At 37.2% G+C, this 25,952-nt stretch overlaps 1 protein-coding gene across 10 annotated transcripts in view; it reads left to right on the plus strand.

Annotated features, from left to right (window-relative positions):
- MTMR3 (myotubularin related protein 3) overlaps nucleotides 1-25,952 on the plus strand; it is a 138,397-nt gene that overhangs the window by 6,454 nt on the left and 105,991 nt on the right. The gene's annotated exons all lie outside the window — the stretch shown is intronic.

Below are 25,952 nucleotides of genomic sequence, written 5' to 3' on the forward strand. Positions count from 1 at the left end.
CCCCCCCCCCCCCCCCCCCCCCCCCGCCCAGCTTGTGCTCTCTCTGGTGTGCGCATACTCTCTCTCTCAAAGAAATAAAATCTTTTAAAAAAGTCCCACCGACAGTATGTTAGTGTCCAGTTCTGCATATTCTTGCTAGTGATTTATTATCTTTTAACTTGTTGGTGGGAGTTTAAAATAGTTTGGGAATAGTTTTCCTTTTGTTCTTTTTTCAGCATCAAGTCTTAGCCTCTACAGTTTAACTCTGTGGAAGGGGCAGGTAAAAATGAAAGTGCAGTGACAGAATACATCAGGCCAGTGGTCTCCAAAATTTTTGATCATCTCAATGGTAAAAAAATTTTGAGCATTAATCCTCACCCTTAAGTATTTAATTTACAAACAGTATGTATAGTAACTGGTTATTACGTACTTTATAAAATATAATCAAAATTAACAAGGATGAGAAAAATAAAGTGAGGCACCTGGGTGGCTAAGTCGGTTAAGCGTCTGCCTTAGGCTCAGGTCATGATCCCAGGACCCTGGGATCAAGTCCTGAGTCAGGCTCCCTGCTCAGCAGGGTGTCTGCGTCTCCCTCTGCCACCCACCCCCACTCATGCTTGCTCTCTCTCTCTCTGAAATAAATGAAATCTAAAAAAAAAAAAAAAAAAGTTAAAAATAAAGTTCAAACATTTTTCTTCTTTACCCCAGTGGAGCATTTTTTTTTTTGAATATCATTGCTTTAGACTTGTAAGATTTAATGTTGGGCCTTTATGATTGTTTTTGGGCATTTCCTCTCGTTCTGCAGGTGTTCCAGTCTGATTGGATTATGATAGTCTAAAGCGTGCCATGCTTTTGAGAGTCATATCTGCAATAGGGCAAACATATAAACCTTACTCAAAGTATCAGTTTGATACCGTTTGTCATTGTTGAGGTGGCTGAATTTGAAAAGGGAAAATCATGGGATAGGAAACAATCTTAAGTAGTCTACTTCTTTTAGATATGAAGAACTGATACTGTGTAGAGTATATTTTTAAAAGTCTGTGCTTTATGGAAAGTGGTTTAGTTATAACATATCCCTATTTTCTAAGAGCCTAGAAACCGAGGGAAGGGATGAATAATTGCTGCTTGCTTTCCTTTGCTTGCAAAGTACCACAATTAGTCTGTCACTGTAAATCCATTTGGAAGAGCCTGAACCTATAACTTTTTAAAAATGCTTTATTGGGCTGAAACTTTCCATGATGAATCTTAGATTAAAAAGTAACTTTTATTAAGTTTGAATAACTTGCGCCTCCCCCCGCCCCCTACCGTATGTAATGAAATCAGGAAATGGTGCTTTTTTGTACTAGAAAAATGAATCTCCCTTTCTCGTCTCATCCTGGGGAACTTAATTTCAGTTATTTCATATGGTTCATTGTCAGAGAAAGATAATATTGAGGTCTTAGAGATTGTGAAAAGAGCAACTCGTGATTATTTTTTTGTCAGTTAAAAGAAATGAGATAACTTATATTGAAGGTGGTTGCTCTATACGGTGCTTTCTTTTTTACCTTATGTAGCATGATTTATAAGATGCTTTCACATATATCTTCTTAGACCCTCAGGTACTTAAGAGCATAATTTAATGAGTGATGTGATTTCTGTTCCTTCAAGGCCACATGCCTAGTGTTTGACATCATATTTAAAGAGGTAGACTGTGAGCCCTGCAGAAGTAGGTACTGATGGCTATTCTCCCTCACTTCCCGCACTTAGGTACTACTTGGTACAGAGTTAAGGTATCAGTACTTATGGGCTATTTAAACTCTTACGTATTTATTTACACATGTAAATAAGTTATAGTATTGTAAAACAAATAGTTACAACTTTCTGTAATTGTTCTCTCATCTGATGTGCACAGAAAATATTTTTGTGGGAGAGATCATTAATTTTACATCAGCCTTTCAGATATTTAATTTTTAAATTTTTTTCAGCCTTTCAGATATTTTGCTTTCTCCTCAGGATAGTTTCAAGGAGATGAAAAAAAAAATCAGTCTTGATTTAATTCCTTTTACTACGTGTGTTCCTCCTACTGCCAACACTGATGTGTGTGTGTGTGTGTGTGTGAGAGAGAGAGAGATTTATATAGTAGGCTGCTACTTAAGAAGGAAACATTAGTTTTTGGCTGTATAATGGTTCTTGAAACATGGACTCAGTGGTTTCCATGGGGCGAATGAAAAGGAGCACATACGATTTCTCTGATTTGTCTCATTCTCTCCGATTCCATGTATACATACATGGTTTTGGCTTAGAAAACATTGAAGATTAGTCTTCAAAAGAACTAGTATGTTATTTCCCTTTTCTGCTGTACTTAAAATCGTGTTTAGTAAGTGAACTAATACACTTTTATAAAAGAGAGCCTGGAAAGACAGGAATAGAAATATTAATAATGATTAATTTCTGGCTGGTGGGATAGTGTAACTGTTTTCTGCTTCATATTCTTCTGTCATTTCCCAATCTTCTATGAGCATGTATTACTCTTATTAGGAAAAATGGCTATTTTAAAGTACATTTTGATGTTTTTAGTTTTCATTGGGTGTCTTAAGAGGGTTTAAGTTACAGTCACCAATGAGAAAGTGGGTGTTAACTGGCTCCACTTCCTAAGCAGAGTGGCAGTTGTAGGAAGTGGTAGGGGAGGAATGGTGCAAGCAAGCATTTGAACTTTCATTGTAAACTCCACTGTGACTGAGACTGAGCTTTGATCACATTTAAACCCAAGAAGACCTCCATCTAATTTTCTTCTTCCTGATGAGCTGATTGAGACTTAAGAATGTTGCCTTGAAAAGAAAAATCGGATTCTGTGAACCCTAAACACAGGACTCAACCTGAATTCCCAGTTCTCCTGCTGACTTGCCATGTGGACTTGAGCAAGTTCTATAGCTGTGTGTGTGTGTGTGTGTGTGTGTGTGTGTTTTAAATATTAAGTGGGATTATAGCAACTAAGAGGTGATAGGATTTTATACATGTAATTTGAACTGGAGGATATTTAGAGAAATTACTTTTATTATGACAATGTAGTCTCATTGGGATTTTGGTGTTAATATACAGCTTAGAGTTGAGTCACTTTAAGTTTATATACTAGTGATATTTTAGGAAGATCTATGTAATATATCCTTTAGAGTTTAAGTGATTAGATAGAGCCTGTCAGCTTGTGTTTTTTTTCTGCACATTAAATGTTAGATTTTTGGGGTAAGGCATTTATAATTATCTACCCTTTATTTTTTTAAAGAATAAGATTAAAGTTGAAGAGCAATCAAGGTAATAAATGTAGGTACTACTATAAGTTTATGGGGTTTTTCAGTTAGAAGTTTTATAGTAAAGAATAACAAGCTTGTGAAAAGAATATACCCTATAGAAGTCTACAAAGCCCATTCTCCTCTGTTCTTAAATTCCATACCCTGCCTTTCCTTTTTTTAAAAGTAAAATTTAAATATTTCAAAAATTCAGAAAAATACAGAGAATAATTTAACAAATGTCATGTACTTAATAGATGTTGATTTAGATTTAACAGATATTGACATCTTGTTAGATTTGCCTGAAAGGTTTATGTTTGTTTTTAAAATTTAAATATCATACAATTGGAGTCCCTTTTGCTCTCCTCCTAGATCCTATTTCTGTTACCCAAAGGTTATCTATCTTTCTTAACCCATGCTCTTATATTCTTCCTATAGATGTATGTATTTAACTTGTAGTATTGTGTGTTTCAGATATGTATGGTACCTAAGTATATATATTCTGCAATTTGAAAAGCTTGAAATTTATCTGTGTCAGTATATATGTATTTACTTAATTTATTTAGTTGTGTGAATAGGAAAGTTTTAGTTCCCTGTTGATAGTTGTTTTCAATTAATATATAGATTTAAAGATTTCCCTCTAATAGGATCAAACTATACATGCTGATCTACAGTTTGCTTTTTTTCTCACAATAATAGTGTATTACATCTTACCCTATCATAAAATGTAGGTATACCCATTTTTAAGGACTGTAGTTTTTTTTTTTTAAATTTTAAGTTTATTTAAGTAATTTCTATACCCAATGTAGGGCTCAAACTCATGACCCTGAGGTCAAGAGTTGCATGCTCCACCAACTGAGCCAGCCAGGCACCCCCTATGTAGTTTTTTGTTTTTTGTTTTTTTAAACTTGATAGACACTATTATTTATCCTAGTCCCTTACTGATTGACATCTAGGGATTTTTTTTTTTTTTAACCTCAAAAGTGCTGTCTGTAATGGATAGTGTACTTTATACTTTTGAACAACGGTCGGATTATTTCTACAGAAATAGTTCCGCAACATAAATTCTTGGGGAATAGAATTGCATGTAATAAATATAGATGCTTTTATATTAAAGCTAAACCAATATGTATATTTGTAACTTTCTTATTCCTGGTCTGTTCATTTAGGTTTGTTCAAAATGGGTGCTACTTATGAGATGCTGAGAAGATAGTTTCCTAATATATAAACTAATACATTGGTAGAGGGGAGCCTGGCCAGCTCAGTGGGTGGAGTATGGGATTCTTGATCTCAGGGTCATGAGTTCAAATTCCATGTGGGGCATAGAGCCTACTTAAAGAAAAAATTGTAGAGAGGAGGAGAGTCCCAGCTTTATATAGGTAAGGGACATAAATCAATGTTTGGGGAATGGTTTTGATTTTTCTAGCTAAGACAGAAGATGGAGGATTCAAAGATAAGTTTGCAAAGTATGTTGGCTACAGATTGTTGAAATAAATAAGGTGTTTGAATATTCTTTTACTCTCTATACTGAGTCCTTTTGGACTTTTGAGATAAAAGGCAATTTTGGGGAAGATGTGTCTGATAGCAGTTGCATGATTAGGAGCAGGCGAAGATTGGAAAACAGTGAAGAATCTGTACTGTACACACAATTAGGTAATAAGGACCTGAATTAAGGTGGTGGCAAGGTGGTAATTGAGGTGGCTAGATTAAGATAGAAGATTGCTAGTTGACACCCTAAAGGAAATAGACAAACATTTGTGAACTAGTTGAATTGGAGGTAAGTAGCAATGATTCAGAGTTAATGGGTTTTGGGCCTTGGTGAATAGTGATAGTACAGAAATGTGGAATTGGGAGGAGGAGCTGGTTTTGGAAAAGGACTAAAATGAAATCCTTCCCACATTTAACATTGAGGCCAGGGGATAAGTAAAAATGTCCTGCAGGAGCTTGGATATAGAGAATTTGAGGTAGGAAGAAAGGTAGGTTGGCCTCATCTAGATGAGATCTTGAACCTAGAAGAGCCAAAGATTGAGTATCACATTTAGGGGGGTGGGAGAAGAAGATAAAATTAAAACTGTTAAAATTAGGTTAATGAGGCATAGTGGAAGCAGAGAAGAGAGGATTTCTAAATTAAGTGATAATCAGTTAAGTTTGAGTGAAATGAGGGAAGCTGAGGGCTAAGGAAATAATTGGATTTGGTGATCCATGCTAGTCATTGATCATCATTTTCTTAGATTAAGTTTTAGTATAGTAAAGGGGTAAAGGTGAGTGGGAGATGAGATCGCATTTATAGAACAGGTGCTGGTTCACTAGAACTTCTGATCCTTCCTGGTGTTCGATATCTGCACTGTTCAGTACATATTGAGCATTTGAAATTTGGCTAGTTTAACCAAGAAACTAAATTAAAAATTTTTTTTAAGTTCAGTTAAAAAAAAGGACATTTAAATTAAGTATAGTTGACAGTTTAACTTAATTAGCCACATATGGTTAGTGGCTATCATGTTGGATAGCAGAGTATGGACTGAAACAGATGTAGATTAAGCCATAGGAAGAGATCTCAGGATAAAATAGAGGCATTTAGTTATCTAAAACTTTTATTGCAGTGCTATCAAAATGGTGTTGGAATTAGACATTCTAGTGCAAAACAGATTTTTACATTTTTACTCTTTGTGTTCAATGTTGGCAGTAATGGATAACTCTTTTCAAGGTATGAGAGCAACATTAAAGAATGTAATTTTAAGGGGCGCCTGGGTGGCTTAGTCATTAAGCGTCTGCCTTCAGCGGCTCAGATCAAGATCCCAGGGTCCTGGGATCGAGCCCCGCATCGGACTCCCTGCTCAGCGGGAAGCCTGCTTCTCCCTCTCGCGCTCCCCCTGCTTTGTGTTCCCTCTCTTGCTGTCTCTCACTCTGTCAAATAAATAAATAAAATCTTTTAAAAAATGTAATTTTAAGATAATTATGGTCTGAAATCTCTTCATGATTATTTTCCTGTCTCTTAAAAAAGGTTACAATTCAAATTTTACTGATGAAAGAATAATATTTGAGACATTTTGGGTCCCTATTTTCTCCAACCAAAAGTAACTGAAAATAGCTTAGAAATTTCATTGGGACTTTAACTGTAGAGAGCAAATTGATGGTTACCAGAGGGGTGGTGGGTGGGGGCATGGGTGAAATAGGTGATGGGTTTTAAGGATTGTGCTTGAAATAAAAACTTAAAGAAAAATTCAGTTTTCAAGCAAAAAAAAAAAAACTCATTGGGTAGAGAAGAAATACCAGCTATACTTGACTTTAAATAAATCAGTATTTAGATTGAGAAGTGGCTTGCTTTGAGAATGATTTATGGTTTAAATTTGAACATTTGATAGTGTTGAGAGAACGTTTCTTACTATCTGGCTAACCTAAATGCTTTTTGTTTGCAAGAAGAAAAATTAAAAGTATATATGAAAGAACCCATTCATAGGACAACATACTGTGTGATTCCATTTTTATAAAGTTTAAAAAACAGACAAAACTAAGAGATGGTAATTGAACTCAGAATAATGGTTATTTATCTTGGTGATGTGTGCAAGGTAGACTTTAGGGGTGCTGGTAATGTTCTGTGTCTTGATCTGGGTGATGATTTCATGGTTGTCTTCAGACAACTGTTTATGAGAATCATTGAGTTTTATACTTAAGTGCACTTTTTTGTAGGTATATTATACCTCAGTTTTTAAAACTTTTACCCTCTCACAAAATTTTAGTAAACATAATCAGTTGAATTTGTCTCCCTTTAGCTTTTTTTTTTTAACTTTTCCACTACTTCCTTTCATAAAGGAATACACTTAATGATGAAACATTTTACCTGTTTTTTTTGTTTTTTAAGATTTTGTTTGACAGAGAGATAGCGAGAGCAGGAACACGAGCAGGGAGGAGTGGGAGAGGGAGAAGCAGGCTTCCCGCCGAGCAGGGAGCCCCATGCGGGGCTCGATTCCAGGACCCTGGGATCATGACCTGAGCTGAAGGCAGACGCTTAACGACTGAGCCACCCAGGCACCCCTGTTTGTTTTTTAAAGTAAGCTCCATGCCCAGTGTGGAACCCAACATGGGGCCTAAATTCACGACCCCGAGATCAAGACCTGATCAAGACTTGATCTTGGCTAAAACCAAGAGTTGGACCCTTACTGAGGCACCCAGGCACCCCTTACCTTTTTCAATTATGATATAAAACAAACATACAGAGGAGTGCACAAACAAGTGTATACCTTAATGGATTTTTAAAATGCATAAATTGGTGGGTTTTTTTTTTTTTGTTGTTATGTCATACCTTATCAGAAGGGAAGGAGTTGATGGAGGGCTAAAATATTTGGAGAGAACAAAGTTTTGAGAAATCTCAGAACAGCAGATCCTTGTCTTGGCTCCGCCTTCATCTTACTGTCCTTTGGGGCAAGTCATTTAACTTATTTAGGCCTCAGATTTTTTTTTTTTTAATTTGACAGCGAGCGTGTGTGAGCAAGCACAAATATGGGGAGCAGCAAGCAGAGGGAGAGGAAGAAGCCAGCTCCCCACTGAGCAGGGAGCCCGATGTGGGGCTTGATCCCAGGACTCTGGGATCATGACCTGAACCAAAGGCAGATGCTTAATGGACTGAGCCATCCAGGTGCCCCTGGGCTTCAGATTTTTCTGTATAACAGGGGTATTACTTAACATTCTTTGCAAGGTGACTTGGTGCAGTTCAGGTAAAATTATGGGAACGTAGAATGGTATCACTACATAGGTGTTTGGGGCATTGAATTTAGGTCTTTTACCTTACAGGGCAGAATTGTGATATACAAAGGTAAAATGATTTGTCCAAGGACACTCAGCTGGTGATTATTAATATTCATTTATATTCGCTTGAAACTTGCTGAGGCTTAAGTATATCAGGCACTGTTCTAAATGATTATATGTATATCAGTTCATTTAATTGTCTAGAATTATTCCCAGACATAGCTATAATTATTCTTTTACTGATGAGAAAATTGAGACAAATGAGGTTGAATAACTTGCCCAGGTAGTTGAGTTGTTGAGCCTGAGCTCTTAACCATTTTGCTGCACTGCCTAGTTAAGTGAAAGCCACTTAAAGATTTTAGGCAAATGTTAAGAACTTACAGTAATCTCTTGCAGGTTTTTTGAAGTGAAATTTTGTTTTTTTTGAACCAAATTTAGGAGAGGAAACTCACTTATGACATCATGAATCTAGAAAAGATTGATGTTTATATATATATATAAATATATGTATATATATTTTTGATGTTAATATTTATTGCTTGGGTTTTATTCCCTCCTTGACAAAGCTTATTTTCTTCTAACGCTACTAGGATGTAAATAGTAGGTAGTTTTCTTAAAAAACTTGGACCCCCAACGTGGGGCTGGAATTTACCACCCCAAGTTCAAGAGTCACATTCTCAGGGCGCCTGGGTGGCTCAGTTGGTTGGGGCTTGAATTCACCACCCCAAGATCAAGAGTCACATTCTCGGGGTGCCTGGATAGCTCAGTTGATCGAGTGTCTGCCTTCAGCTCACATCATGATCCCAGGGTCCTGGGATAGAGCCCTGTGTCCGGCTCCCTGCTCAGCCAGGAGTTTGCTTCCTCCTCTCCCTCTGACCCCCCCCCCCCCCGCCCCCAGCTCGTGCACATGCACTCTCATTCTCTCAGATGGATAAATAAAAAATTAAAAAAAAAAAAGTCACATTCTCTACCGACTAAGCCAGCCAGGTGCCCTTAAATGTGTATTTTTATGTATGTTTTTATATTATATATTATATATATTTATATTATATATATTTATATATATTTATATATATTATGTATATAAACCCAGTCAATCTCTATATATACTTTTTTAATCCTAAGGGAATTTATAACTACAAATATTATTTCAATGTCTAGGCAAAAATATTAATGGGAGTTTTCAAACTGGAGGCAGATCTAACAAGGTTTAGTGTACCTGCTTTGGTTGTTTAAGCAGCATCCGGTCCTGTTTTCAGAGCAGTAATTAAGATTCTACCACCTCCATGTTTTAGAAAAATTTTACAACTAAGGTATAATTTACATACAGTAAAACTCACCCTTTTTGAGTACAGTTCTGTGAATTTTGGAAACACATGTGATCACAGTGATGGAGATAGAGTATAGTTCCATCATCTCAAGAGATTTTTCTCCTGGTCCTTTCTAGTCCACCCGTTTCCCCACTTCCCATCTCTGGCAAGTACTGATATGTTTTGTCATTATAGTTTGTCTTTTCAAGAATTCCATATAAATGGAATCATGCAGTATGTAGCTTTTTGAGACTGGCTTCTTTAACACAATGCACTTTGACATATCCATATTTTGTGTAATAGTAATTTTTATTGCTGAGCAGCATTTCATTGTATTGGCGTACCATAGTTTATTCATTCTCCAAGCTCATTTGGGTTGTTTCCAGTTTTTGGTGACTACAAAAAACTGCTATAAAAGTGTACACACATACATGCCCTTTTTTTTTTGTTTGTAAGATTTTATTTTTAAGTACTCTTTACACCCAGTGTGGGGCTCAAATTTACAACCCCAAGATCAAGAGTCCTAGGTTCCACCAACTCAGCCAGCAAGGTGCCCCATACCCATGTATTTTTTTAGGGGGGAGGGGCAGAGGGAGAGGGCAGAGGGAGTGAGAGAATATTAAGCAGGCTCCACGCTCACTGTGAAGCATGAAGCGGGTCTCAATCTCACAACCCTGAGATCATGACCTGAGCTGAAATTGAGTTGGACTGAGTCACCCAGGCGCCCCATTCCATGTATTTTTTTTAATGTTTTTTAAAAAATATGGTGCCCAGAACTTTTGTAACTTTACCATGGAACCTGAAGAAGCTTATAATTTTCATAGAACATTGTAAATTGCTTATTAAACTTTATCCCCAAGAAAGCCCACTCTGGAATGAGAATAGTTTGTTATATAAATAATCTTGTAAACTGTAAATCATTAGACTTTAAGGAAGTAGGCAGACATACTTAGTCAATGGATAAATTTACTTATTTACTTATAAATTACAAAACTCCTTAGTGCATTATTTCATATTTTATGTCTTTAGTAGCTCTTGAATTGTGAATCCTTGACTTTGTTTTGTTCCCCTAAGTAGCAGAATGGTTATGTAATTGGTTATGAAAAGTTTATAAGTAAAACATGTTTAGCTACAGAGTTTCTGCTCCATCTCCTCCCCTCTTCTAAGATGGCTGGAGGTATTAATATTGGTAGTCATAGTTTATGTGAACAAGACATAAAATTTACATTTTATGGCTTATGGTTGATTAGCTACTTGAATTAAATTATCCTCTTTGTTACTAGGTAATGAACTTTCTTTTTTTTTTTGCAATATGAGCTCAAGAGCGAGAAATGGGACCTTTTTACATTAGAAAAGAGATTGCAGGCAATTTTTGCAAGTTAATGTTTTGAGCTTCAGATTCTGACCCTGTAAAGGAGTACAGAAACCACGGGTGGTTTCATACTTTCAAGAATAGTATGTGTGTGTGTTTCTTTTGTTTAGTCTAGAATCTTAGCTTTAGATTTAAATCCTGTGATTGAAGTACTTGGTGTACAGAGCTATAGATCTTCTTTCAGCAGTGTATATTTCTTCTAAGTTAAAATATTCAGAAAACTGAATATTGTGTTTAGAACTAAGAGATAGTACATTTCAAATACCAATTTGTAAGTGGTGATTTGATATTTCATTTGTGGGTTATCATGTTTCTAGCCTTTTCACATGGAAATACCTACCTGGAGATGTCCAATCTTGACAGTAATGGAGATTGCAAATTAATAGTTGGTCTTCTGTATGTGGTTTTGCTTGATAGGGACAAGACTTAGTTATTAGGCTTTTACTTTTTCTGGTACTACAATGTTGGTGATCCAAATCTAGAATTCCAGCATAAGGTTGCCAATATTAAAAACTTCGGAATATGGAAGTAACAACTATGGGTCCAGTATTACAAATAAGATTTTAATTAGCTGTATTAGTTGCACACTTAATTTTCATTGCTATCTGTGAAGTAGGCAGGGCAGGCCATATTGTAACTCATACTTTACAAGTGAATAAATTGTGTTTCACAGCTGTCAGGACTTGTCTGAAGTTGCACTGCTAGTGAATAGCTGAACTAGAACCCAGATCTTCTGACATCACGTTGGATGCTCTTGGCACTATTGCACTATTGCAGTTTAGTATGGTGAAGGGTGAATAAGAGCTCAGGCTTGGGTTTGAATTGTGGTGCCACCACTAGTATCTCCCTCTGATCTTAGGCAAATTCCTTAACTTTTTTGTGCCTCAGATTTCTCAGTTTTAAAATGGGGATAATGATACTTGATGCTTTTGTGAGGATTAAGCAAGTGCTTATAACAGTAGCTAGCCAATAGTAAGCATTCCATATATGCTAGTTGCAGTTGCTGCTACTGTTACTACTACAGTGATAACAAGAACACTTGTCTCTTTTACAGGGATCAGTGTTAGAGTTGAAAAAAGGTAAATGCAAGAATATTCAAAGATGATAGATTTAGATTGAGCCCAGGAAAATAAGTAGCAAGGGCAATCGATTTTGGTAGAAAGATGGGGAGTGTTGGGGTGTGTGTGTGTGTCTTTTAAGCATAGATACAATTGGATATCTAAATACAAATAGATGAGGCAGTTAGAGCTTTAGGACAGGGCTGAGGAGGACTATCAGTGCTGAGGAGGTAAATTTTTTAATCATCACAGATGATATATGGGAAATTTCCAAGATTTAAATAACACCAAGTTGTTGTCCTTTATTACATATGGTTCTTAGGGCTTTGTTACATAAGCAGTAAGAAGCTTACTATATACATTTTCCATTTTTAGTGGTTACACAGAATAATACAGATACTCAACATGTATCCTAGTATAAATAACAGGGAAATACATCTCCTTAAAATAAATTAGTGAATATTTCTTGAGGTCTTTTACCATGTGCATAAAACTCTTAAGGGCTAGGGAATTCTGAAGTATACATTAGAAGATTATGCCTTTTGGTGCTTGGGTCCTTGTATGTGGGTAGGGTACTTCCTTGGTATAAGATAATGTTCTTTCAAGCATTCTAAAATGAATGCAGGTTGTTTGAATTTACTATGTTGGGAGGGGATCTCTTGCCTTTACTGTAATAATGCTATATAAATTATATATTTTATATATTCTTAGTGTTTTTGAATTTGCAATTTTTTAAATTTTTTAAAAAGATTTTATTTATTCATTTGACAGCACAAGCAAGGGGAGCGGCAGACAGAGGGAGAGAGAAACAGGGGCTTGATCCCAGGACCCTGGGATCGTGACCTGAGCTGAAAGATGCCCAACCGACTGAGCCACCCAGGCACCCCAATTATTACTGAATTTTATAAAGACTTATTTATTTTTAGAGAGAGAGAGTGCGTGCAAGTAGGGGGAAGGGGCGGAGGGGGAGGGGAGAGAGAGAATCCCAAACAGACTCCATGCTGGGTGGAGCCTGATGCTGGGCTTGATCCCAGGACTCTGAGATCACAATCTGAGCTGAAACCAAGAGACAAGACGCTCAACTGACTACGCCACCCAGGTGCTCCTGAATTTGCAATTATTATTGTATACTTAGATCTTTTCTCCTGTGGGTATTAAAACAACTTTTATGGGTTTTATGGGTGCATGTTTTAAATTTATACACTAAAATTCTGCATAAGCACATTTTAAATTATGGTAAGTCTCGTAAACCTGTAAATCTGTATATATTAGCTTTTTTTCCAGAGTCGTCATGTATTCTTTTATTGACAAACTTGAAATGAGCTCTGAGCATCTTATGAGTAGATTCATCCTGAACATTTGCTCTCATGTCAGTTTTTAAAGTTCATGGGAAAAACTTCGGTGTTTTCTAAAGAAAACCATACATGAATATTTATCTTACTTTGTATATCCTGAAAGTGGGTGTTATTATTGTCCAGTATTTTCTTCAGAGCTAGGAGTTTTCCCATTCTTGCTCTGTGGAACTAGTTAGTTGTACTGCATATACTATTCCTCTGTTGCCAACAGTGTTTTCCCTTCTCAAAACTAAGAATTACACTTTTTTTTTTTTTAAATTAATGGGTTCCTCTAAAAAGATAGAATGGAATAGATTTTTTTTCCCTTCAGAGATATTTGATGAGAATTTCAGAGAATTCTTGGGTATCTCAAGTTTTTATTAACTTCAAAATTCTTCAGCTCATTTACCTGATACATAAAAGGTAAGATGACTTTTCCTTCCTCAAGGACATGAGAACTTTTGTATGTACCCATCTGCATAAAATCTACTTAAAAATATCAGGAGATTTTACAGTACATCTTTGGACTCTTGCATGTAATATACTTTTTTTTTAAACTATGATTCTATGAAAACTCCTTTGTATTACTCATCCCTTTTCTTACTAAAACATGTGAGTGGCTTGCTTGGATATGTATCTGTGTCCTTTCTTTGATAAACACTTTGAGGGATTCTTTTGAAATTGTGTTGTGGCCACCATATCAACTCTACAGAAATATGGTTTCATGATTAACTCAACAAAAAGCACATTGGCAGCAGTCCAGAAGCTGACTCATCAAGGAGTAATGATAGACACTTTGAAGGGAATGGCCTATCCCAGGGTCCTATTTCAGAGCTTCATGCTATGATTACATCGGTGAAAGGCAGCCAAGAAATCAAGATGAGATCTTGCTTGTACCTCCTGGGGATAATGGTAGGAAGGACTTAAGTAGTAGGATGCAAGTAAGATTTTTTTCCTAACAATCTTGTAAAACGTGGGGACAGAAACCAGGTGAGGATTCAGAATGATGGTGACCTTTGTGGTGCTGCAGTGGCATTTCCTTTTTGGGCCTGGATGAAAATAGTCTTGTAGTGACTAAGGGTTAACTCAAGGAGCTCAATGCCATATCAGTTTTCTAGAGCCCAGGGAATATACTTAGCTCACTAGTAAGCACAAGTATCATGTTCATGTCAGACACTGTAGCTACTGTTTTCTGTTTGAACAGACCAGAAGAAACCAAAGCAAGACCAGAATCAGTTCAGTTTTGAGGAACAGACCCTTTTTGCTTACTAGTACTGCACATTTTAGAAGTAAAAATACTATGAAAGTAGACTTGCTTCAGAACTGTGAAATACCAATTCTGATTGTTTTTGTGGATTAGAATAATTGCAGCTCCATTTCTAAATCCAGTTTCATAGCCTTAAGTTTTTCTGGGTGACAAATTAATCCTCTGTAATCACTACCAAAGATCACTTAATTGTTAACTGTGGAAATAGCATTGTGCCCTTTTCATGTTCTTGAAGGTTGTCTCTCAGATAAGAAAACACCTTAATAATCTGAAAATATTTTTGAGATATAGCTAAGTGAATATGCCATGATGATAGACTGACTCATTTTTGATTATTGTAGTACTTTCTATTTCTCAATAAAAATTGTTGCACATGGTGGTTCTTTCCTATGGAATATTATGAAAGATTGCGTTGAGGAATTTGCTACATTCTTTCAAGCATAGTATTTAGGAATGAAAAATTAGTATTCAAAGTGCTGTCATTTCGTATGATTTTTCTCCAGAATGTGCCTCTCAAAAGTTAAAAGTGCTTTTCTTTTCTTTCTTTCTTTTTTTAAGTTTATTTTTTTTTTTTTAGTAATCTCTATACCCAGCGTGGAGCTGGAACTCATGACTCGGGAGATCAAGTTGCATGCTCTTCCAGCTGAGCCAGCCTGGTGCCTCTGAAAGTGTTTTTCTTTAAGAAATATGTTACTTTGTGGTATTTTTGTATAGTTTGAGAATATAGATGTTTTACCCCCCAGTGATCTGGGCCTGGTTTCATGGCACTGAGAGAAAAAACAAACAACTTAGTTTCTCTTAGTCTATGCTACTGTTCTGCCTTTTTGGAATGGAATACTTTGATATTGGCCATTTTGTTTTTGAATTGGCCTTACATGTGCTAGTCCTGCTTAATTTCTTACATGGTTTAAACTTGCATGTGTAAATTATTTATTAGCCAGCTTTAGGACTTGGACAAGTTACAAGTTACCTTATCTCTTTGTGCCTTAGTTTCCCCCTTTGTAAAATGGGATGATACCTTGTAGGGTTGTTTTGAGTGGTCTGTGTTGTGTTGGCTATTACCATTATTATAAATAAGAGCATTGACTTCTCCCATACACTATTTGCAGCTCTCTTTTTTGTAAATTTTTCAGAGGCAATATGACTCAGAATCTAATAGAACTTTTTTTCAAGGAATAATAAACATTTGTATTTAATTCTTTATCATAAATAGCTATAGGGGTGCCTGGGTGGCGCGGTTGTTGGGCATCTGCCTTCGGCTTGGGTCAGGATCCCAGGGTCCTGGGATTGAGCCCCGCATCGGGCTCCCTGCTCCGTGGGAAGCCTGCTTCTCCCTCTCCTGCTCCCCCTGCTTGTGTTCCCTCTCTCGTTGTGTCTCTTTCTGTCAAATAAATAAATAAATCTTAAAAAAAAATAACTATAAACTTGCTACTTGTTGTAAAATAGTGTTATTTTATTCCCTCAGGTTGAGCTTTGAAAGATAAAAAATTAGTAGAAAGTGAGCCCTCTCTATGTCTTAGAGGTGCCCGGATACTACTAAATGTAGGTCATTGTTTGAATTGAATTCTGAGTGTACATGCAGTTATGTAGAACAAAATCAGCTTGCATGGGACTGGAAGTACTGGAAAGATAAAACTAGTTGGTAGCAAACTGTGTCAGTTAAACTGAGTGATGGATCAGCAAAGAATTTGGGACTGCTGGGTTTTAGTTGTAACACCCAGTTGTTTTGAAATGATTAACTTTGAAACAAAGTAATTTAAAACTTAGATATGCCAGAAAATTTGAGATTCCTTTCCACTTAAAAAATGTCTTTTAAAGAAGGAGGCATTTCTGCAGAGAGATTTAGCTTCCCAAGTGTTGTAGGAATCTCAGCCATTGCTGTGGTAATTATGATTGCCACAAATATGGGTCTCATGTTATCCTTTAGTTTCGATTTGTGCCATCACTGAATGAATTTTTAAAATAAGATTGCTCTGTTTCTTGATAAACTATCATATGTAAGCCTTATTAAATTGAACTTTCCTTTTTTTTCCCCATCATAGGACTTACTGTAATTTTAGGTCAGTAGTTCAGTTCCGAGTGTTAGATTTCCTTATTTTTTCCTTATTATTTTTTTTTTTGGGGGGGGGTTATATTTGGAGGCTTATTACTGATTCTTAGGTTGTATCCTTAAATCAATTTTTTGGACATTAGGGACTCCCCCAACACTTTATTATATATACTAGCAAAAGGAATACGGTATTCATTGTGTTTTTGAGATCTTGTATTTAATTCATGGAATCAGAATAATTTATAGATAGTAGCTAGTCATTGCTTTTAATTTATTCAGCAAGATATCTTAGTCCTCATTTTCTGGTGTCTTAAGGTTGAACATGTGTAGCAGGTCTGGCCAATTTTTTGTCTGTCCCTCTTGAGTACTGATTGGCATTTGATCCAAAGGGCTAATAGGCGTACTTGACTGGTATTGATAACAGATGACAGGAGCAAGCTGTCAGTTTTCTTCTGGGCTTGTGAAGTTAGGAAGCTAGCAGGGGGCAGGAGGTCTGTCTACAGTGGGAGAGAATGAGGCCAAATGAGTAAAGAGGAGTGTGAGATAGATGGATCTGGTGGCGCTGAGCCTTTGAGGCCCTACTGCCTGAAGGTCATTCTTTGTTTCAGTATCCTGTGAGCCAGTCAGTTCTGATTTTGTTAGCTTGGTTTTCTTTCACTTAACAATTGAGAGTTCTGACTAATAATATCTAGTATTAGTCTAATACTGTTTCTACAGTGACTTTCTAAGCATTTAAAGATAGTTTGGACTTCAGTCTCAGGGTAAATGTTCAAGATACATGGATAAACTCAGCCCATAGTGGAGTGAAAATAAGTATCTTTCCATTTGCAGTGGGGTCTTTGCTTAGAGTGAAACGTGTTTAAAATGGATATGGAATGGATCAGTATTCCAGTATTCTTTTCCAACCACTAATACCTATACAGTGTAGAAGTTTCCTTTATTTAAAGAGATTATCACCATAATAAATAGAAGAGCAAAGATATGAAGTCAGATTATAATAATCATTGCACTGATTAGGCATAAATATCCTCTTTAGTGTTTTCTCACAAAGAAGGTATAGTAAGATAGATGTGATTAATGAGGTATCAAGAGCAGCTTTCTTGTCTTCCTTTTTAATAAGCTGTTGGCATTATGTAGTGTTACAAAATTTGGTTCTTTTTTAATGTGACTGTAATTGCTTGCGTGTAACACAGGTGAAAATGAAAGGTGAGTACTCAGAACTTTCTTTCAGAATTGTTCTTTTGGAAGCCTTTGATTAATGGAATTAATGGGTAAGAGCTGCAGTGAACATGAAGAACTTTAAAATATTCCAGTCCCAAAATAAACTTGACCATTGGCAAGAGCTTGGTAAGCCAAGTGTTTGAGATGTCTGTGCTGCACTTTTAGTTTAATTTGTTTTAGCTGGCTTGCTCTGTGTAACTTGAAACTTCCTTTAAGGCTTCACTGTGGGTTAAATGCAGTACATGGAGCTCCATCAGAAGGGACTTAGTTGTACAAATCTCTTGGTCATCCCTAAAGCATACATTCTGAGTTTAGATTTCAGTGAAATGGTCTGTACCCCCAAACATGGTTCCACTAGTTACTAAGGGTACTTAACTCTAAGATTTAGAAAAATACTTGCTTTATTCAGAGCACATGTGTATATTTCTGATTTTTTTTGCTGCCATGGGGAAAAGATTAGCTTTATTGAGGCATAATTTGCATAAAATAAAATTTACCCATCTTTAATTATGTAATTTGAGTTTTTATAAATGTAAAAAGTCATATAGCCACTCATATTTGTCACCTCAAAAAGGGCACCCCTTGCACCCTTAAAGGTCACTCCCCTTCTCCTATCCCTATCTCTGGCAGTTACTGATCACTTTCTGTAACTATAGTTTTGCTTTTCTCCTAAAATGTCATATAAATAGAATCACACAGTATGTACTATTTTGTGAATGCCCTCTTTCATTTAGCATAAAGCTTTTGAGATTCATCCCTGTTATTAAAAGAAGTAGTAGGTTCTTTTTATTTATTTATTAAGATTTTATTTATTAATTTGACAGATTCACACAAGGAGAGAGGGAACACAAGCAGGGGGAGTGGGAGAGGGAGAAGCAGGCTCCCCACCAAGCAGGGAGCCCGATGTGGGGCTTGATCCCAGGACCCCGGGATCATGACCCAAGCCGAAGGCAGACGCTTAACAGCTGAGCCACCCAGGTGCCCCTCTATTTAATTGCTAAGTAGTATTCCATTGGATATTCCACAATTTCTTTATTCCCTAGTTGATGGATATTTAGGTTTCTAGTTTTTGGCTGTTATGGTAAAGCTCTTATGAGTATGTGCATAGAGGTCTTTGTATGGGCATGTGTTTTCATTTCTCTAGGTTAAATACCTAGGGAGCAGAAATTGCAGGATTGTATAGTAAATGTATGCTTATAACTTTATAAAAAACTGCCAAACTATTTTCCCAAGTGACTATACTGCTTCACATTCCCATCACCAGTGTATGAGAATTCTAGGAGCTCAGCATCCTTTTTTTTTTTTTTTTAATTTTTTTATTAACATGTGATGTATTATTTGTTTTAGGGGTACAGGTCTGTGATTCATCAGTCTTCCACAATTCACCGTGCTCACCATAGTACATACCCTCCCCAATGTCCATCACCCAGCTACCGCATCCCTCCCACCCCCCTCCACTCCAGCAACCCTCAGTTTGTTACCTGAGATTAAGAGTCTCTTATGGTTTGTCTCCCTCTCTGGTTTTGTCTTGTTTCATTTTTCCCTCCCTTCCCCTATGATCCTCTGTTTTGTTTCTCAAATTCCTCATATCAGTGAGATCATAGGATACTTATCTTTCTATGATTGACTTATTTCGCTTAGCATAATACCCTCTAGTTCCATATACGTCATTGCAAATGGCAAGATTTCATTTTTTTGATGGCTGCATAATATTCCATTGTATTATATACCACATCTTCTTTATCCATTCATCTGTTGATGGACAGCTAGGCTCTTTCCATAGTTTGGCTGTTGTGGACATTGCGGTGCATGTGCCCCTTTGGATCACTACATTTGTATCTTTGGGGTAAATACCCAGTAGTGCAATTGCTGGGTTGGAGGGTACCTCTATTTTCAACTTTTTGAGGAACCTCCATACTGTTTTCTGGAGTGGCTGCACCAGCTTGAATCCCCACCACGAGTGTAGGAGGGTTCCCCTTTCTCCACATCCTCGCCAACATCTGTTGTTTCCTGACTTGTTAATTTTAGCCATTCTGACTGGTGTGAGGTGGTATCTCATTGAGATTTTGATTTGTATTTCCCTGATGCCGAGTGATGTTGAGCACTTTTTCATGTGTCTGTTGGCCATTTGGATGTCTTTGCAGAAATGTCTGTTCGTGTCTTCTCCCCATTTCTTGATTGGATTATTTGTTCTCTGGGTGTTGAGTTTGGTAAGTTCTTTATAGATTTTGGATACTAGCCCTTTATCTGATATGTCATTTGTAAATATCTTCTGCCATTCTGTCGGTTGTCTTTTGGTTTTGTTGGTCTTTTGGTTTTGTTGACTGTTTGCTTTGCTGTGCAAAAGCTTTTTATCTTGATGAAGTCCCAATAGTTCATTTTTGTGCTTGCTTCCCTTGCCTTTGGCAATGTTTCTAGGAAGAAGTTGCTGCAGCTGAGGTCCAAGAGGTTGCTGCCTGTGTTCTCAAGGATTTTGATGGATTCCTGTCTCACATTTAGGTCTTTCATCCATTTTGAGTCTATTGTGTGTGGTGTAAGGAAATGGTCCAGTTTCATACTTCTGCATGTGGCTGTCCAATTTTCCCAACACCATTTGTTGAAGAGACTGTCTTTTTTCCATTGGACATTCTTTCCTGCTTTGTCGAAGATTAGTTGACCATAGAGTGAGGGTCCATTTCTGGGCTCTCTATTCTATTCCATTGATCTATGGGTCTGTTTTTGTGCCAGTATCATGCTGTCTTGAGGATGACAGCTTTGTAATAGAGCTTGAAGTCCGGAATTGTGATGCCACCAGCTTTGCTTTTCTTTTTCAACATTCCTCTGGCTATTCGGGGTCTTTTCTGGTTCTATACAAATTTTAGGATTTGTTCCATTTCTTTGAAAAAAGTTGATGGTATTTTGATAGAGATTGTATTAAATGTGTAGATTGCTCTAGGTAGCATAGACATTTTCACAATATTTGTTCTTCCAATCCATGAGCATGGAACGTTTTTCCATTTCTTTGTGTCTTCCTCAATTTCTTTCATGAGTATTCTATAGTTTTCTGAGTACAGATTCTTTGCCTCTTTGGTTAGATTTATTCCTAGATTTTTCTTATGGTTTTGGGTGCAATTGTAAATGGGATTGACTCCTTAATTTCTCTTTCTTCTGTCTTGTTGTTGGTGTATAGAAATGTAACTTATTTCTGTGCATTGATTTTATATCCTGCCACTTTACTGAATTCCTCTATGAGTTCTAGCAGTTTTGGGGTAGAGTCTTTTGGGTTTTCCACATAAAGTATCCTATCATCTGCAAATAGTGAGAGTTTCACTTCTTTGCCGATTCGGATGCCTTTTATTTCGTTTTGTTGTCTGATTGCTGAGGCTAGGACTTCTAGTACTGTGTTGAATAGCACTGGTGATAGTGGACATCCCTGCCGTGTTCCTGACCTTAGGGGAAAAGCTCTCAGTTTTTCCCCATTGAGGATGATATTTGCTGTGGGTTTTTCATAGATGGCTTTTATGATATTGAGGTATGTACCCTCTATCCCTACACTGTGAAGACTTTTAATCAAGAAAGGATGCTGTACTTTGTCAAATGCTTTTTCTGCATCTATGGAGAGGATCATATGGTTCTTGTTCTTTTATTAACGTATTGTATCACATTGATTTGCGGATGTTGAACCAGCCTTGCAGCCCAGGGATAAATCCCACTTGGTCGTGGTGAATAATCCTTTTAATGTACTGTTGGATCCTATTGGCTAGTATTTTGGTGAGAACTTTTGCATCCATGTTCATCAGGGATATTGGTCTGTAGTTTTTCTTTTTGATGGGGTCTTTGGTTTGGGGATCAAGGTAATGCTGGCCTCTTAAAATGAGTTTGGAAGTTTTCCTTCCATTTCTATTTTTTGGAACAGTGTCAGAAGAATAGGTATTAATTCTTCTTTAAATGTTTGGTAGAATTCCCCTGGGGAGCCCTCTGGCCCTGGGCTCTTGTTTGTTGGGAGATTTTTGATTACTGCTTCAATTTCCTTACTGGTTATGGGTCTGTTCAGGTTTTCTATTTCTTCCTGGTTCAGTTTTGGTAGTTTATACGTCTCTAGGAATACATCCATTTCTTCCAGATTATCTAATTTGCTGGCATAGAGTTGCTCATAATATGTTCTTATAATTGTTTGTATTTCTTTGGTGTTGGTTGTGACCGCTCCTCTTTCATTCATGATTTATTTGGGTCCTTTCTCTTTTCTTTTTGATAAGTCTGGCCAGGGGTTTATCAGTCTTACTAATTCTTTCAAAGAACCAGGAGCTCAGCATCCTTAACAGTATTGTCAGTCTTTTTATTAGTTTTAGCCATTCTTGGTGGGTCTGTAGTGATACCTTATTGTGGTTTTATTTTGCAGTTTCCGTATGATTGTCTTTTTATGTGCTTATTTGTCATTTATTTTCTTCATTGAAGTATCCCTTTCAAATCTTTTGCCCGTTAAAAAAAATTAGGTTGTTTTTTGTTTACTGTTGCAAGAATTCTTCATATATTGTGGATATGAGTCCTTGATCACAGGGTTTTGCAAATCACACGTTTTATAAATATGTTCTTGCAGTTTGTGGTTTGCCTTTTCATTTCCTTAACAGTATCTTTCAAAGATTGAGAAACTTTTATGAAGTCTAAGTTACTGGTTTACTTTTTCCTTTATTATTAATGCCCTTTATAGCTATTTAAGGAGTCTTCTCTAAACCTAAGCTCACTAATATTTACTTAAATTTTCTTCAGGAATTTTTATAGTTTTATGTTCTGCATTTAGGTCTGTGAAGCACTTCAAGGTAAAATCTGTTTAATGAATGAGGTAAGGGTTGAGGTTCATCTTTTTGTATATGGTTATCTAAATTTTTCTCAAATGCCTTAGCTGCATCCCACAAATTGACATTATGTACTTCCATTTAGTCTGAAATATTTTCCAATTTCTTTCTGGCTATGGGTTATTTAGATATGTATTGTTCAATTAAGTATTTGGGGTTGTTTGAGATATTGTTACGGATTTCTAATTTAATATTGTGATCAGAGAACAGACTATAAGATTTCAATCTTTTGAATTTGAGATTTGTTTTGTGGGAAGGCATATCATAGTGAATATTCTATGTGTCCTAGGAAAGAAGGTTTGTCTTGCAGGTAGATATCAATTGTTGGTTGGTAGTATCATTAGAGTCTTTTTTTTTTTTTTTTTAAGATTGATTTATTTGAGAGCGATAGAGAGCAAGAGTGCTCGAGAGCCAGTGGTGGGGGCAGAGGGAGAGAGAATCTCAAGCAGATTCCCCACTGAGTGCAGAGACCGATGCAGGGTTTGATCCCAGATCATGACCTGGGCTGAAATCAAGAGTTGGATGCTTAACTGACTGAGCCACCCAGGCACCCCTTATTAGAATCTTTTTTTTTAAGATTTTATTTATTTATTTGACAGAGCGAGAGCAGGAACACAAGCAGGGGGAGTGGGAGAGGCAGAAGCAGGCTTCCTGTGGAGCAGGTGCCCCTAGAGTCTTTTATATATGTATATATTTTTTGTCGATTTGTTCTGTTACTGAAAGAGGAGTGCTGAAATCTCAAACTGCAATTGGGGATTCAGTTCTGTCAGTTTTTACCTCATATATTTTGAAGGTCTGTTTATTTGTTTTAAGATTTTATTTATGGGGTACCTGGGCAGCTCAGTTGGTTAAGCGTCTGCCTTCGGCTCAGGTCATGATCCCAGGGTCCTGGGATCGAGTCCCATGTCAGGCTCCCTGCTCAGCGGGGAGCCTGCTTCTCCCTCTCACTCTGCCATTCCCCCTGCTTTTTAAAAATCTTAAAAATGATTTTATTTACTTGAGATAAAGCAAGAGAGAGTGAGCACGAGCTGGTGGGGAAGGGTCAGAGGTAGAGGGAGAAGCAGACTCTCCCACTGAGCAGGACCCCGGGATCATGACCTGAGCTGAAGGCAGACACTTAACTGGCTGAGCCTCCCAGGTGCCCCTTGAAGGTCTGTTTTTAGTTGCATACATATTTTAGGATTGTTAGGTCTTCTCAGTAAATTTACCCTTTAATCATAAACGACTTGTCCCATTTTATCTTGGTAATATTTGCTATCTCCAGGACCTCTTTGATATGAATATAGTTCTTGTAGCTTTTCTATGACTAGTATTTGCATGGTGTGTCTTTTTCATTCCTTTTGTATTCAGCTTATGTCTTTATATTTACAGTGTATTTCTTATAGTTAGCATATAATTAGGTCTTTTTTTTTTTTTTAAGACTTTATTTTTAAGTAATCTCTATACCCAACGTGGGACTCAAACTCATAACTACAAGATCAAGAGTCCCATGCTCCATCAACCGAGCCAGCCAGGTACCCTGTAGGCCTTGATTTTTACATTTGGTTTGACAATCTCTGCCTTTTAATTAGTGTCTTTACAAAGATCCATTAACATTTAATGTAAATATTGATATGGTTAGGTTTAAGTCTGCCATCTTGCATTTGTTTTGAATTGTGGGTATCCACTTGGACCTACAAGATTATTGAGGTATAGTTGATACATAGTGTTACATTAGTTTCAGATGGAATCTAAGATTATTTTAAACTGACAGTATTTGATATACAATAGATGCAGAAGCCCTTTTGGAGCTTCTGTTATCTCTCTAAAAGCAGAAACTTGGGAGTGAGTCTTCTGTGAATCCCCTTCCGAAGGAATTTTCATGGCCATAAAGAAAAAAAAATGAGTAAGACGACTCACCCCTGCATAAACAGACATTATCACAGATTTGCTTATCTTCTGTTTATTCCTCTAGAAACCCATTTGTTCTTCCTAAAGGAGCCTTTCAACTCCTCCCTCTCCTAATAAATTAAGTATATAAGGCCCCATCTTCGGCTGTTTAGAAAGTCACAACTTTTGTGTGTTCATATGTATATGAATAAACTTTGCCCTCCCCCCATCATTTTCAGTTTAATTTGCAGGCCTCCAGTATTGAACTAAAGAGCAGAGGAAAAGTTGTTCCTCCCTGACGCTATTCATCTATTCTTCTTTTTTTAATTACAAAAAATATTTTTTTAAAGTTATCTCTACACCCAGTATGGGCCTCAAACTCATGATCCTGAGATCAAGAGTCGCATGCTCCACTGACAGAGCCAGCCAGGCACCCCCCCCAATCTCATCTATTCTTAATTTTTTCTTTTCTTGCCATTTTTTGGATTGTTTTGTGATATTTACTTTATCTCCTACATTAGTATATTTACTGTACTTATTTATTTCCGTAGCTGCTGTAGGGTGTATAGTAAGCCCTTTTAACTTATCATGGTCTACTTTTAAATAATAATATACTACTTGATGTATAACATAAGAGTCCTATGGTAGTATATCTCCATTTTCCCTCTTAGTCTTTGTGCTGTTTGTCATTTTACTATGAGATACGTTATAAAACCCATAATTCAGTGTTGTTATATTTGCTTTAATTTTTTTTTTTTTTTAAAGATCTTTATTTGTCAGAGAGAGAAGACAAGCAGGGGGACCGGCAGGCAGAGGGAGAAGCAGGCTCCCCACTGAGCAAGGAGCCTGATGCGGGACTTGATCCCAGGACCCTAGGATCATGACCTGAGCCGAAAGCAAATGCTTAACTGACTGAGCCTCCCAGGCGTCCCTATATTTGCTTTAAAAAGCTATCTTTTAAAGAGGAAAAGTTATTTTATATTCAAATTCTTCAAGACTTGTTTTTATTTTTTTTATTTTTATTTATTTTTATTTTTTTTAAGAAAAGTCTCTTTTAAGTTTTTAAATTAAAATTTCACCTTGGTGAGATGATTGATCTGGGAAGTAAATCCAAGGCAAGCTCTCCACTCTGTCGGGTGGGACACACAGTGGGAGAGGCAGGGTGGCCGAGGAGGATCAGGACCCCTGCTAGGCAGAGCCTGAGTCTCTGGCCCAAGCCAGCTCATTAGTTCTGCACAAGCCCCGCACATCTGGCTGGCGACGGGTGACACCAGAAGAGACCCGGAGCTGCAGGGCCCCTGAGGAGCCAGCCACGGAAGTCCGGTTAGGGAGAGCTTGGATGGCAAGGGGCGTCCACACCTTCGGCCGACGGGCGCTTCAGGGAGCCCCTGCTGTGGAAATCCTTGAGTGGATCCACGGTGGTCCTCGATTCCCGAAGGCATGACCTCCGAGAGGCAGCTAGCAGACCCCTCATGACTGCAGGATCACCCCACCTGGCTTCCAAGCACCTGCCCTGGGACGAGGGGTGGAGGGAAGCGGTGCTGGCCCAAGGGGACGCTCTGGTCCTTCCCTGCTGACCCCAAGACCTCGGTCAGCCAGCCCCGTTCTCACATACATTAGTTATATTTATATTTTCATATATATTATAGTTATA

This window comes from Phoca vitulina, unplaced genomic scaffold (genome assembly GCF_004348235.1).
Source record: "Phoca vitulina isolate PV1807 unplaced genomic scaffold, GSC_HSeal_1.0 scaffold82, whole genome shotgun sequence".
NCBI classification, from domain to species: domain Eukaryota; kingdom Metazoa; phylum Chordata; class Mammalia; order Carnivora; family Phocidae; genus Phoca; species Phoca vitulina.